Below are 10,719 nucleotides of genomic sequence, written 5' to 3'. Positions count from 1 at the left end.
CGTGGCAGAAAGGGGGAAGGGAAGGAGGAAGGGGGCTCTGGCCATTTCCCTGGGGAGGAGTGGGTGCTCTCTGCTGGCCGGGCAAACAGGAGGAGGAAGTGGGGGGAGAGATGGGAGAGGGGGGAAGGAGGAGGGAGGGAAGATCTAGGGGAAAGCAGAAAGTGGGGAGGAGGAGGAGAGGGAAGGAGGGGGAGGAGGAAGAGGAGAGGGAGATTGAGAGGGGAGGAAGGGAACCGTGGGGAGGAGGGGGAAGGAGAAGGATGTTGGGTGGCCTTAACAGGATAGATGTCACCCATGGAAGAGAACCATGCAATTCAGAAAGGAGCACGATTCAGGGGGTGCTATTTGAGTGGGTGAGTGAAGTGAATTAGTAGGAGAGCGAGGGAATGAATAAATGAATCGATGAATAAGTTAGTGAATGGATGAATGGAAAATCAGCCAATGGGTGAACAAATGAGTGAAGGAATGAGATAATGAGTGAGTGAATGGGTGGATGAGTCAAGTCGTGGATGATGGTTGAATAAATGAATGGGTGAATGAATGAGTGGGTGAATAAATGAGGGAATGAACGCATGACAAATGACACCCAGACTCTATCTGAACCTTCTCCATCTCTGTGTCTGGAGCCTGTGCTCATTCCTGAGGCAGAGCGGTGTGGGCTGAGGTGGCGGCCACCCACGTGTGTAATTCTATTACTCTAAGCCCACTTGGAACCCCCCTCCATTAGCATCTTCCACACTGCGCTAACAGCACCATCTGCTCCGAGCTCCCGGCCTCGTCGAGATCAACAGTGGTAATAAAAGCCACCGACGAGGAGTGGCGGAGATTAGGGAGGCGGCCATAAAACGATGCTGCCAGCGCAGTTACTGATCTGGTTTGTACTTGCTGGTGCGTAGTGTAGCCAAGTGTAGCCAGAGTCACTTGGCTACACTACGCCTTGGCGTGGGGCACGCAGAGGAGACGCCACGTGGCGCTAAGCGGCAATGATCTAAACGGGCCCCTGCAGAGCGCGGCCACGCCTGGGGGCCGAGAAGGTCCCTCACCAGCCATCAGGGACGTGTGACCCTTCCTCAGTCTGCCGAAAGCTGTACCTCACGCGCTTCTGCAGCTTCCTGCGGATTCAACGTGCTCTTAGTTAAGGTATTGAAACTACGAGGCACGAATTAAGCAGACTTTTCGTAACTGTGCCTGGAAGTCTGTATAAAATCCATCACCGGACGTCTTAAGAAGCAAGGAGTAATTTTGACTAAAACAGAGAAATGTCCTGGCCACTCACTGCCATTATCACCGTCATTCCTCTTGAGACGACTTGAAAGAGAATCACTAAACTTTTCAAAGCAAACCCCGCTCCGATCCATCGACCACAGAGTTGACCACTTTCTTCCAATTTCTTGCAAGACAATTCTTGCACTCCACCCTCATGACGGAGGATCACCCATCCATCCGTTCGTTCGTTCATTCCGAACCCTGAATCTATCAGCCCCACCTCAGAATTGTAAGGGAGGAACTGTCCCCGGGGCCAACAGCAGGACCCCCGGTGATTCGGCCCCTGGTACAGAGCAAAGGTTCTGAACCCTCGAGGACACAGGCTTATCAGCCAGGAGGGGCTACTGGGCATCTCTCGGGGGAGAACCAGAAACTCCGTGACCGGGCAACTGTGCCCACACTGAGCACCGCCACGAGGAATTTTCCAGTACCCAACGTCAGTGAGGTCAGCGTTGGGAGCCCAGGGCAACATCGCCTTTGGGTTTCTACAAACGCAAAGCACGGCCCTTTCCCAGGCCCCGTCCCTTTCTCCACCCACCCCCCCACCCCTGCCTTCAAGTAGGCGCCATGTCACCAAGTTATTTTTCTTTCCTTTTTCCTGACCATCAGACTGTCTGGACGGGATCAACCAACACTCGTCTTCCTCCTCCACTTCACCCCCTGCATTTCTCCCACTTGCTGCAAATAGCAACATGTCTCCATTCGTGGTGACTGAGCGTTATCCCCGCTCAGGCATCAACCACCTTGCGTGGCCTTTACCCAGTCACCTCCGGCAGTCTTCGTTTGCTCCCGGGTGTCACCGGGCCCAGCCCTGAGCACAGCCCGCTTTTACTTCCGTCTCTGCACAGCAAATAGGCACCCTGGACGGGCAAGAGAGGGCTCAGAGCCCGGAACCCCCTGAAGGGGAATCTGCAGCCGTCCCCTTTCTCCGTCTGGGCCCCCAGATATGTGTGAGCACCGCAGTGAGCCTGGAGAGCAGGATGAAGGCAGCACAATCATTAGCATGTAAATTGGAGGGTGGGCGCGACAGTCGGGCCACTCAGCGCACCCAAATCTGATCTAGAGGCCCCGGGATGTTGGCAGTTGCTTTGTGCCGCCGGGCAATGATGAGAAACATTAGCATCCTCCCCACCCACTGAGCTGCGGGTACCCTCGGAACAGGCGTCTCGAGCAGACGTTTGTCTGCAGGGGTGCAGGGGATGAGGGGCGCAGGGGGGGACTGTGGCTCTGTCCCCTTGCAGTTTCCAGATGGGGCAGCCCTCTCCCGCCCGGGACTGGGGCCGAGACTCCCTGTCCCTCCACTCCCAGGGATTCGAGTCACGACGATGTCTGGTGTCTCCTCCCCAGGGGGCCCGCGCCTCTCTGTCTTTCTCCCAAGGGCTGCACGGAAGGTTCTGGTGGGGGGAGTCTCGTGATGGGGAGTGACTGGCCTTTCCACACCCAGACAACACTCGCCTTTCAGGCCACCTGCTGGCCGCCGGGCCCTTGACACGGAGCGCTCCGCCGCCTTCCGGGTGATTCCTAGACGCCTCGAGGCCACCACCAGGCAGGGACAGGACCCCGGCCGAGGGGAGAAGCGCGCAGACAGTCCAGGGTGCCCCGGGTTTCGAGGGTCCCTTAGACGGACAGGAACCAGGGCCCAGAATGTCGGGCTTAGGCGAAGGTGACGCCCGGACTCAACTCAGCTGGAAAGAGGCAATTTTCCAAGGCGGCCCCGACTCTGGGGCTTCCTGGCGGAGGCGGGCCCTGGGAGACAGGGAGTAAGGCCGGGCCTCGGCAGGGAGCAAGGGCTGCCTCCATGGAAATACCTCCCAGGCCCTGATCTCAGCCAGCACTGACCTCCCAGCCCAGCTCAGGCCCCCTCAGCTCCCACCGACCCCCTGGGCCCCTCGGGCCACCCCTGGGGTGTGAACTACCCCTCTTCCCCAGGGTCCCATATGGCCCCCCAAGCCCTGCCGGGAGGGATTCCTGAACACAGAGCCTGGAATCTGCCCCCCCAAGCACGGCTGGCTCTGGCCCCCAAATCCAAAGCCAACAAATAAATAAAACTCAAGGTATAGAATAAAGGTCAAAGGTAAAGGTCCGTGACCTCAGAGGAGAAACAGTGACATTAGCGGAGAAAACAGGTTTTGCACATCCCTCACCCCTACCTGCAGAATTGAGTTTGGAGGTGGGGGAGAGGAGCAGGGAGGGGGGAGGGGAGAGTAACTTCTGGGCTTCAAGCAAAGAAAATACAGGACAGAGGGATTCTTAAGAGACTGCGAAGGCAGGGGTGGTCAGGAGTGGGGGGAGGGCAGGGACCTCGGGGACCCCTGGACATGGCTGGCACAGTCCGGAAGGGCCTCAGGGCTCCCAGCCTTCATGCGAGTTGTCACTGACCTGGGAATTTGCACGTCTCCATGGAGACCGAAAGGAGGGAGGAGAACCAGAGAATGGGCTGGGGGGCAGTGCCCCAGGAAAGCAAAGTCAGGGAGTGACTGAAGGCCCATGTGAGCAATGTTGGTGGAGCCCATGAGTGGCTCAGGTGAAGCGGGGAGGAGAAAGACGGTCCCTTTCTCCCGGTCTGCTTCTGCCACCCGGGACCCGGGGTTACGGAGTTCTTGTCTCGCTCACGGAAAGGAATTTCAGGAGTAGACAAGCAGTGAAGTAAAACAGATTTTATTTGGAGGGTTTTGAAGGTGTGTGTGTGTGGGGGGGGGAGAGATGGATAGATAGATAGATAGATAGATAGATAGATAGATAGATAGATAGATGAGAAAGAGAGAGAGAAAGAGAGAGAGAGAGAGAGAGAGAGAGAGAGAGAGGTGAATAACGCGCTCAAGAGAGCACCCGGGCTTCTCCAAGGGCGGAGAGAGCCCTACACACATCCCAGCACTAGACACGGAAACATAAAAGTCCACATCTCAAGAGGGGAGATGCGGGGGACACGTGTGCTCGGGTGCCACATGTGCTCGGCCACACGGGCACAAGCAGCACGTGGGCTCTGGCAGCACATGCGCACGCTTCCTTTGTTCAAGGTGGCCTTTCGAGGGTTTCTCCAACCTGCCCCCCCGGGGGGCTTCTACCAGGGTAAAGGTCTGTTGCTAAGGAGGTGACGGGGGGTTGGGAGTGCTGGTGGTCTTTGAATTCCTCTCCTGGCCTTCTGTCCCTGCAGAAGCTTCTCTGGGCCTGTCGCTGGGCCCAGGTGAGGGTCTGGTCAGGCCTTAGTTCCCGTTTGTTCCTGCTTTCTGCAAGGTTGGCTTTGGCCATTGCCTTGGGGGGCCCTTCCCGATTACCTGCCTGCATCACGAGGCCCGCGGTGGGCTGCAGGGCCCATGGCTCCCGGGGAAGGAGGCAGAGTGGCCTCTGCAGAGCATGGCCAAGAGGTCGCTGGGCACTGCCTGGACATGGACAGCTGCTCGGGGGCTGAGGCTGGGTGGAGGAGGTCAGCGGTGAGCGAGAGGGCAGAGGGAGGCCGGCGTACAAGGCCGAGGGCCGGCAGGACTCTGGGGGCCGGGAGGGCAGTGGGAGGTGAGGAGAGAGGTGGCATTGTGGGGAGGGCTGTGCAGGAGGAGACGCCCTTGGCCTTGGGAGCTACTGGCAGGGGGAGGAGAGACGGGCAGTCCTGGCCTGGAGGGGCTGCAGGGAAGGCGCCGCCTGGGAAGACCCAGCACAGCACCTCAGTGATCGTAAGGCAGCAGAAAGACCCTCGGGTGGAGCAAACCGGAAGAGGAAGGACCTCGAGGCCCTGGGCCACGGGGAGCGAGAAGACAGCTCCCAAGGGGCGCCAAGAGATGGGCCTGCCGCTTCTGTAACTAGCCCATTTGTTTTCGGTTGTTTCCAGACTCTGGCTGTGACAAACAGTGCTGCAGTGAATGCAGAAGTGCAGAGACCATGGCATTTCTGCACTCGGGGCCTGCCGGAGGACACTCCCAGGAGCAGGAGGGAGTACTATGCAGCTGTGACGGGAAATGAGGCTATGAACTTTGCTTATAAGTGGACGGACATGGAGACTATCACGCTGAATGAAATAAGTCAGAAGGAGAGGGACAGACAGAGAATAATTGGACTCTTGTGGAATATAAAAAAAACATAATATGAGACTAATGTCTGAGAGCAGTAGAAACAAGAGCCAGGGGGTAGTGCGTGGTGGAAGCCTGCTCAAGTGCTGGGGGAAGGCAGCTGGGATAGAGAAGGGGCCACTCTGGCAAAGAGAGCTGGGTAAGAGCTGAGTACCGGAAATAGGGAAAGGAACAAACAGGGCAGCCTCTCAGTACCTGCATTGCAAACTATAATGCCCACAAGTGGAGAGCGAGAGAGAAAGAAGAGAAGTGCCCACCTTAGTGCCATAGTGGGGTGGGGGTGGGGGGCAGACGCTTGAGTCCTTGGTGGTGGGAGATGCCCACGGGTGGAGGGAGGGGTGTTAGAACACCGCAGACTGAAATCCCATCATAAGCAGTTTTGTAACAGTGTAGCTCATGGTTATTCAATAAAAAATTATTTGGACATTAAAAAAAAAAAAAGGTAAGCCTGGCTCAGAAGTGCCGGGAGGTCAGAAACAGCCTCTGCAGAGGCCGGAGGGGCGGGGTGGGAGAACCAAGGGGGCTCAGACGGTTTGTGGGTGCAACCATGCACACAATGCACACATACATACGTATAGGCACGCACGCATCACACATGCACGTGTGCACGCAATGCAACAGAACTCATGTGTATGACTTACATGCAGATGTGCAACCATGGCACACCTGTGTCCACACATGGGTGCATGCATGAACAGTGCATACATGCACATATGTACTCACCTATGTGCACATATACACACTTGCACACAAGTCCTTTCTTGCATGCACACACCTGCTTGCACACACATTTGTTTATTTACACACTTACATGCACACATGCACACTTGCTTACACAGTTGTGTGCACACATACTTGCACACATCCACACACATGAACACACTTGCACAATTATATGCACGCACATTTGCATGCGTACTTGCATACACACATTTGCACATGCACATACTGCATGCATGTGCACACCTCCATGCTCACGCACATGCACGTGCACACCGACTTCCGTGCACACCTACATGCGGACTACAGACCAGGGCCCTGAGTGTCTCGGCACTGCCCAGGCCCTCTGAAATTCTAGCCCCGGGCCGTGTCCCCTCCCCCGGCCTGCTCAGCTCAGCCTGCTCTCTCTGAGCTGAGGGAAGGAACCGGCCTCTAGAGAAGGGAGAGACTGAGAGAGGAGCCGCTTCCCTCCTGAAGCCTCTCCCTGGTGCTGAGATGTGGAGACAGGCAGAGGGGCGGCGGAGGGAGCTGGGGGCGGGGCAAGCCACTGGAGCGAATCTTCGTCAGCTGGGGTAACAATAACCCCAGAGATGGGGCCTGGGGCACGGCTTGCTGCTTTTGTTCTCCTTTCAAAGCACCCAGGCAGAATCAACACCTGCAATTTCACCTTGATTCACACAAAGTCACCGCCAGCCCTTGAAAAGAGATGAAAGCCCTTCCGTGTTGGGTGCTGCATTTTCTTTCTCTTATTAACTTTACAAATAAAAGCGGGAGACCTGGGGAGGAGCCCCAGGAAGGCGCCCCAGTGCCCTGCCAGAGGAAGCCGCACATTTCTCCTCTCCATTCCCTACAGCCCCCTGGAGCATTTGGCTTTATTCTCCGTTTCCCGGCAGGAGCCCCTAACCCCTTATCCCAGACACAGACCCTCAGGGACGTTCCCGAGTGGCCACAGAGACCGGCTGATCCTGGGTGTGTGTCCAAGAGTGGGTCAGAGACAGAGCCTGAGCCCAGCTTTCCACTGCCGCCCCTCACGCTGGACAGTCCTGTCTGCCCCAGGGCGAGCCAGGTGCCCCGCCCACGGGCTCCCACAGTTCCCAGGACCCCGGGAAGGGTGGTGGTCTCAGGGCCACCTCCCCTGCAGAGGGGAGGCAGCTGGGACGGGGAGCGCTGGGTCCACCCAGTCAGACCACGCACTGCAGGACCTGACCCTGAAGTCAGGCTGTCCATCGTGTGCTCCAGGTCCACTGGGGCGAGACTCCAAGACAGGGTCCGTGCGAGCTTGTGGCAGGTTCCCAGGGCTGCAGCCACGTGTAAAACCTGATTCCCATGTCGTTTGCCTTGTACGCAGCCGACCCGGGTTCGATCCCCAGCATCCCATCTTGTCCCCTGAGCACTGCCAGGAGTAATGCCTGAGTACAGAGTCAGGAGTAAGCCCTGAGCACTGCTGAGGGAGTTGTGGCCCAAGATTCCATCTCCCAGAGGATGGGGGCTCAGGACAGTAGGGTGTCGGTGTTCGGTCAGTCTGGTGAGTCTGACTGAGTCCAGCTCGGGCTGTAGAGACAGGACGGTCAAGGCCATCTGCATGACCGATGCAGGGGTCCCCTACAGGACGGGGAAGTGGTGGGGGAGATGCAACCCCACGTCTCCCGGGGCTTTGCTGCGGGAGGACCCTGTCTCTGCCAGCCGACGCCCCGCCAGGGACCACGGCCCCAACCCCCTCCGTGATGTCCCTGCCAAGAAGGTTTGGGTCCACGCAGTGGAATACTGTGCAGCCGCCAGGAACACGAAGCCATTTTGCTTATAAATGGGTGGGCACGGAGAGCCTCGTGCAGGCTGAGTGGCAGGAGTCGGAGGGCCGGGACAGACATAGAATGACCCCGCTTGTCCGTGGGATGCAAAGAAATGTAACAGGAGACTGATACCCACGGGCAGTGGGAACCAGGGCCGGGAGGACTGGCCCATGGACGGAATCTTGTCATACGTGGAAGGGTGGGGGAGAGCCGCTGGGACAGAGAAGGGACCACTGTGACAGTAATAGCCGGGAATGGTGGCTCTGGACGAGAACTGCGTGCTGAAAGGAGGGAAAGGGATGTGCGTGATAACCGCGCAGTAGCTTTGGAAATGTACCTTTACAATGTATTGCAAATTAGAATGCCCAGGAGACAAACAGACTGACAGACGGACAGACCGACAGAAAGGTAGATAGATAGATAGATAGATAGATAGATAGATAGATAGATAGATAGATAGATAGATAGATAGACAGATAGACAGATAGATAGACAGACAGACAGACAGATAGATAGATAGATAGATAGATAGACAGACAGATAGATAGATAGATAGTTAGACAGACAGACAGACAGACAGATAGATAGACAGACAGACCGACAGACAGACAGACAGACAGACAGATAGATAGATAGATAGATAGATAGATAGATAGATAGATAGATAGACAGACAGACAGACAGATAGATAGATGGATAGACAGACAGACAGATAGATAGATAGATAGATAGATAGATAGATAGATAGATAGATAGATAGACAGATAGATAGACAGACAGGTGGATAGATAGATGGATAGATAGATGGATAGATAGATAGATAGATAGACAGACAGACAGATACAGAGAGAGAGAAGAAAAGTGCCTGCCTCTATGGGGGTGTGGGGGTGGTGGGAGGGAAGCCGGGGACACTCACTGGTGGTGGGCCACGGGGAAAGGGTGGCTATTGGAACACTGTATGACTGAAGCCAATCAGGAACAACGTTTTAACTGTGTATCTCATGGTGACTTCATTAAAACGGGGGTCTGAGGACAGTGCCCCCAGATAAATCCTGAGCACTGGTTTATGAGCCCGAGAGCCCCTTAGAAGGAGGTCTTGGCAACAGTGAGGCGATGACAATGCCCATGGGTGAGTCTGAGGCACTGAGACCCTTGGGCTCTCCGGGGGGAGAGAACAGAACCCCAGGGAGCTTTGTTCTGCTCCCGTCCCATCAGGACACGCCGGTCTTCTGCCCTGAGACCCAGAGCCGTGAGTCCAGGAAGCAAATCCCTGCAGAAATGAACCGACTCCAGCAAAGCGTTTTATTGTTTTCACTCTCCACAGGGTGGCAAAAGTCAGTGTCTCCCTGCTCCTTACGCCCCCAGCATGCTCACGGGGACTGGCCGGTGGACTGGTCAGCCGTGACGTCAGGCACACAGCACATGGGACACACGTGCCCAGCACGCAGGCAGCACCTCTGAGCGGCGGACAGCCACCGGGAGCTGGTCTCCTTGGCGGACTCAGCAGGACCATCGCGTGCCCACAGGGAGAAGCGGATGGTGTGACTCCCAGCCACGCCGAGTTGGCAGCACCTACCAGTCCCTGCTCTAATCCGAGAGATCCGGCGTCTCCGTCAAGTTCCCTCCCCTTGACACAGGTCAGGTGATGAGGAAAATGTGGTCTGGAAAACATGAGCCGAGACCGCCTCTCTCAGGGTCTGGCCAATGACTGTGTTACGTTCAGTGGCACTGTATATATGTGTGTGTGTGTGTGTGTGTGTGTGTGTGTGTGTGTGTGTGTGTGTGTGCCCTAAATACGTTCATTCTGGGAGGGTTTCTATTTAGTTTGCTGTTTTGTTTTATCTCTACTTAGTTTATTGATTACTAGCCCATTTGCTGGTCTTCTATTTTTTGCTGTTTTTATTGAAATTCCCCACTGGGATGGAGGGAGGAGGTGACCGCATGGTGGGTGTGGTGACTATTACAGCAAGTCCCACACACGGGAATGACTCTCTGTCCAGAGACAACTTCAGCCTCTTCTTGGGGGCTTCAGAAGAGCCTGGCTCTCCAGTGGTCACGGTGGTCAGACCCCTACAGAGACACTTGGACAATTCCATCCATGGGCCATTTTTAGCATGTAAATATTAGCCCGCCCACTCTCCACAACCCAAAGCATGAACTGACTGGCCCTGTTATGGTGATTCCCTTTACTTCATTCCGGGGATCTAGGTACAAAGACACCTTTCATTCGTGTTTATTCCCCGCAAACAACACGAATGTGGGCGGTTGTCCTTATTCGGGGAGAGGGTTGGGGTCACACCCAGAATTCCTGGGGAGCTATTCCTGGCTCTGTGCTCAGGGGATTGCAGGGGTGCTGGGTGCTGGGTGCTGGGGGTTCAAGCCAGGGTCAGCCAAGCATCAGCCAGGCGCCTTAGCCCAGGCTCTCTGGCCAGCCCCAGACACGGCCCTTTCACTGCCCCAAACAAACGCTGAAGGCTGGCTCAGGTTCATGCTAGTAAGAGCATCCTTTGTAGCTTCCTTTGAAGGTCTTCTTCAACCTTGACTCAGCAGTCTCTTCGGAGCTGCAAAGATGATTCCTAAAGTTTCCATTGTCTTGTGTGCTACCAATACCTCTGCGCTGGGGACACAGTGCTCCCACACGGAGAGTGCTGGGGTTAGGTGAGTCCCACTGAATAACTGCTCCATGCCAAACCATTGCTTCTTCATCAGTATATTTGAATATGCATATGTGCATCTTCCTAAACTAAGGATTAAATATGGGGCCTTATATTAAGAGTTCTAGGTTCGTATATCTCGTATCCTATATTCAAGTTAACAATTCTCATTTGCTAAATAAGTACAAAAAAAGCCTGGTGAATGGGTGAGAATCAACACATCTCACC

Source organism: Sorex araneus, chromosome X (genome assembly GCF_027595985.1).
Source record: "Sorex araneus isolate mSorAra2 chromosome X, mSorAra2.pri, whole genome shotgun sequence".
Lineage (NCBI taxonomy): Eukaryota > Metazoa > Chordata > Mammalia > Eulipotyphla > Soricidae > Sorex > Sorex araneus.
Note: the sequence above shows the minus strand (reverse complement) of the source record.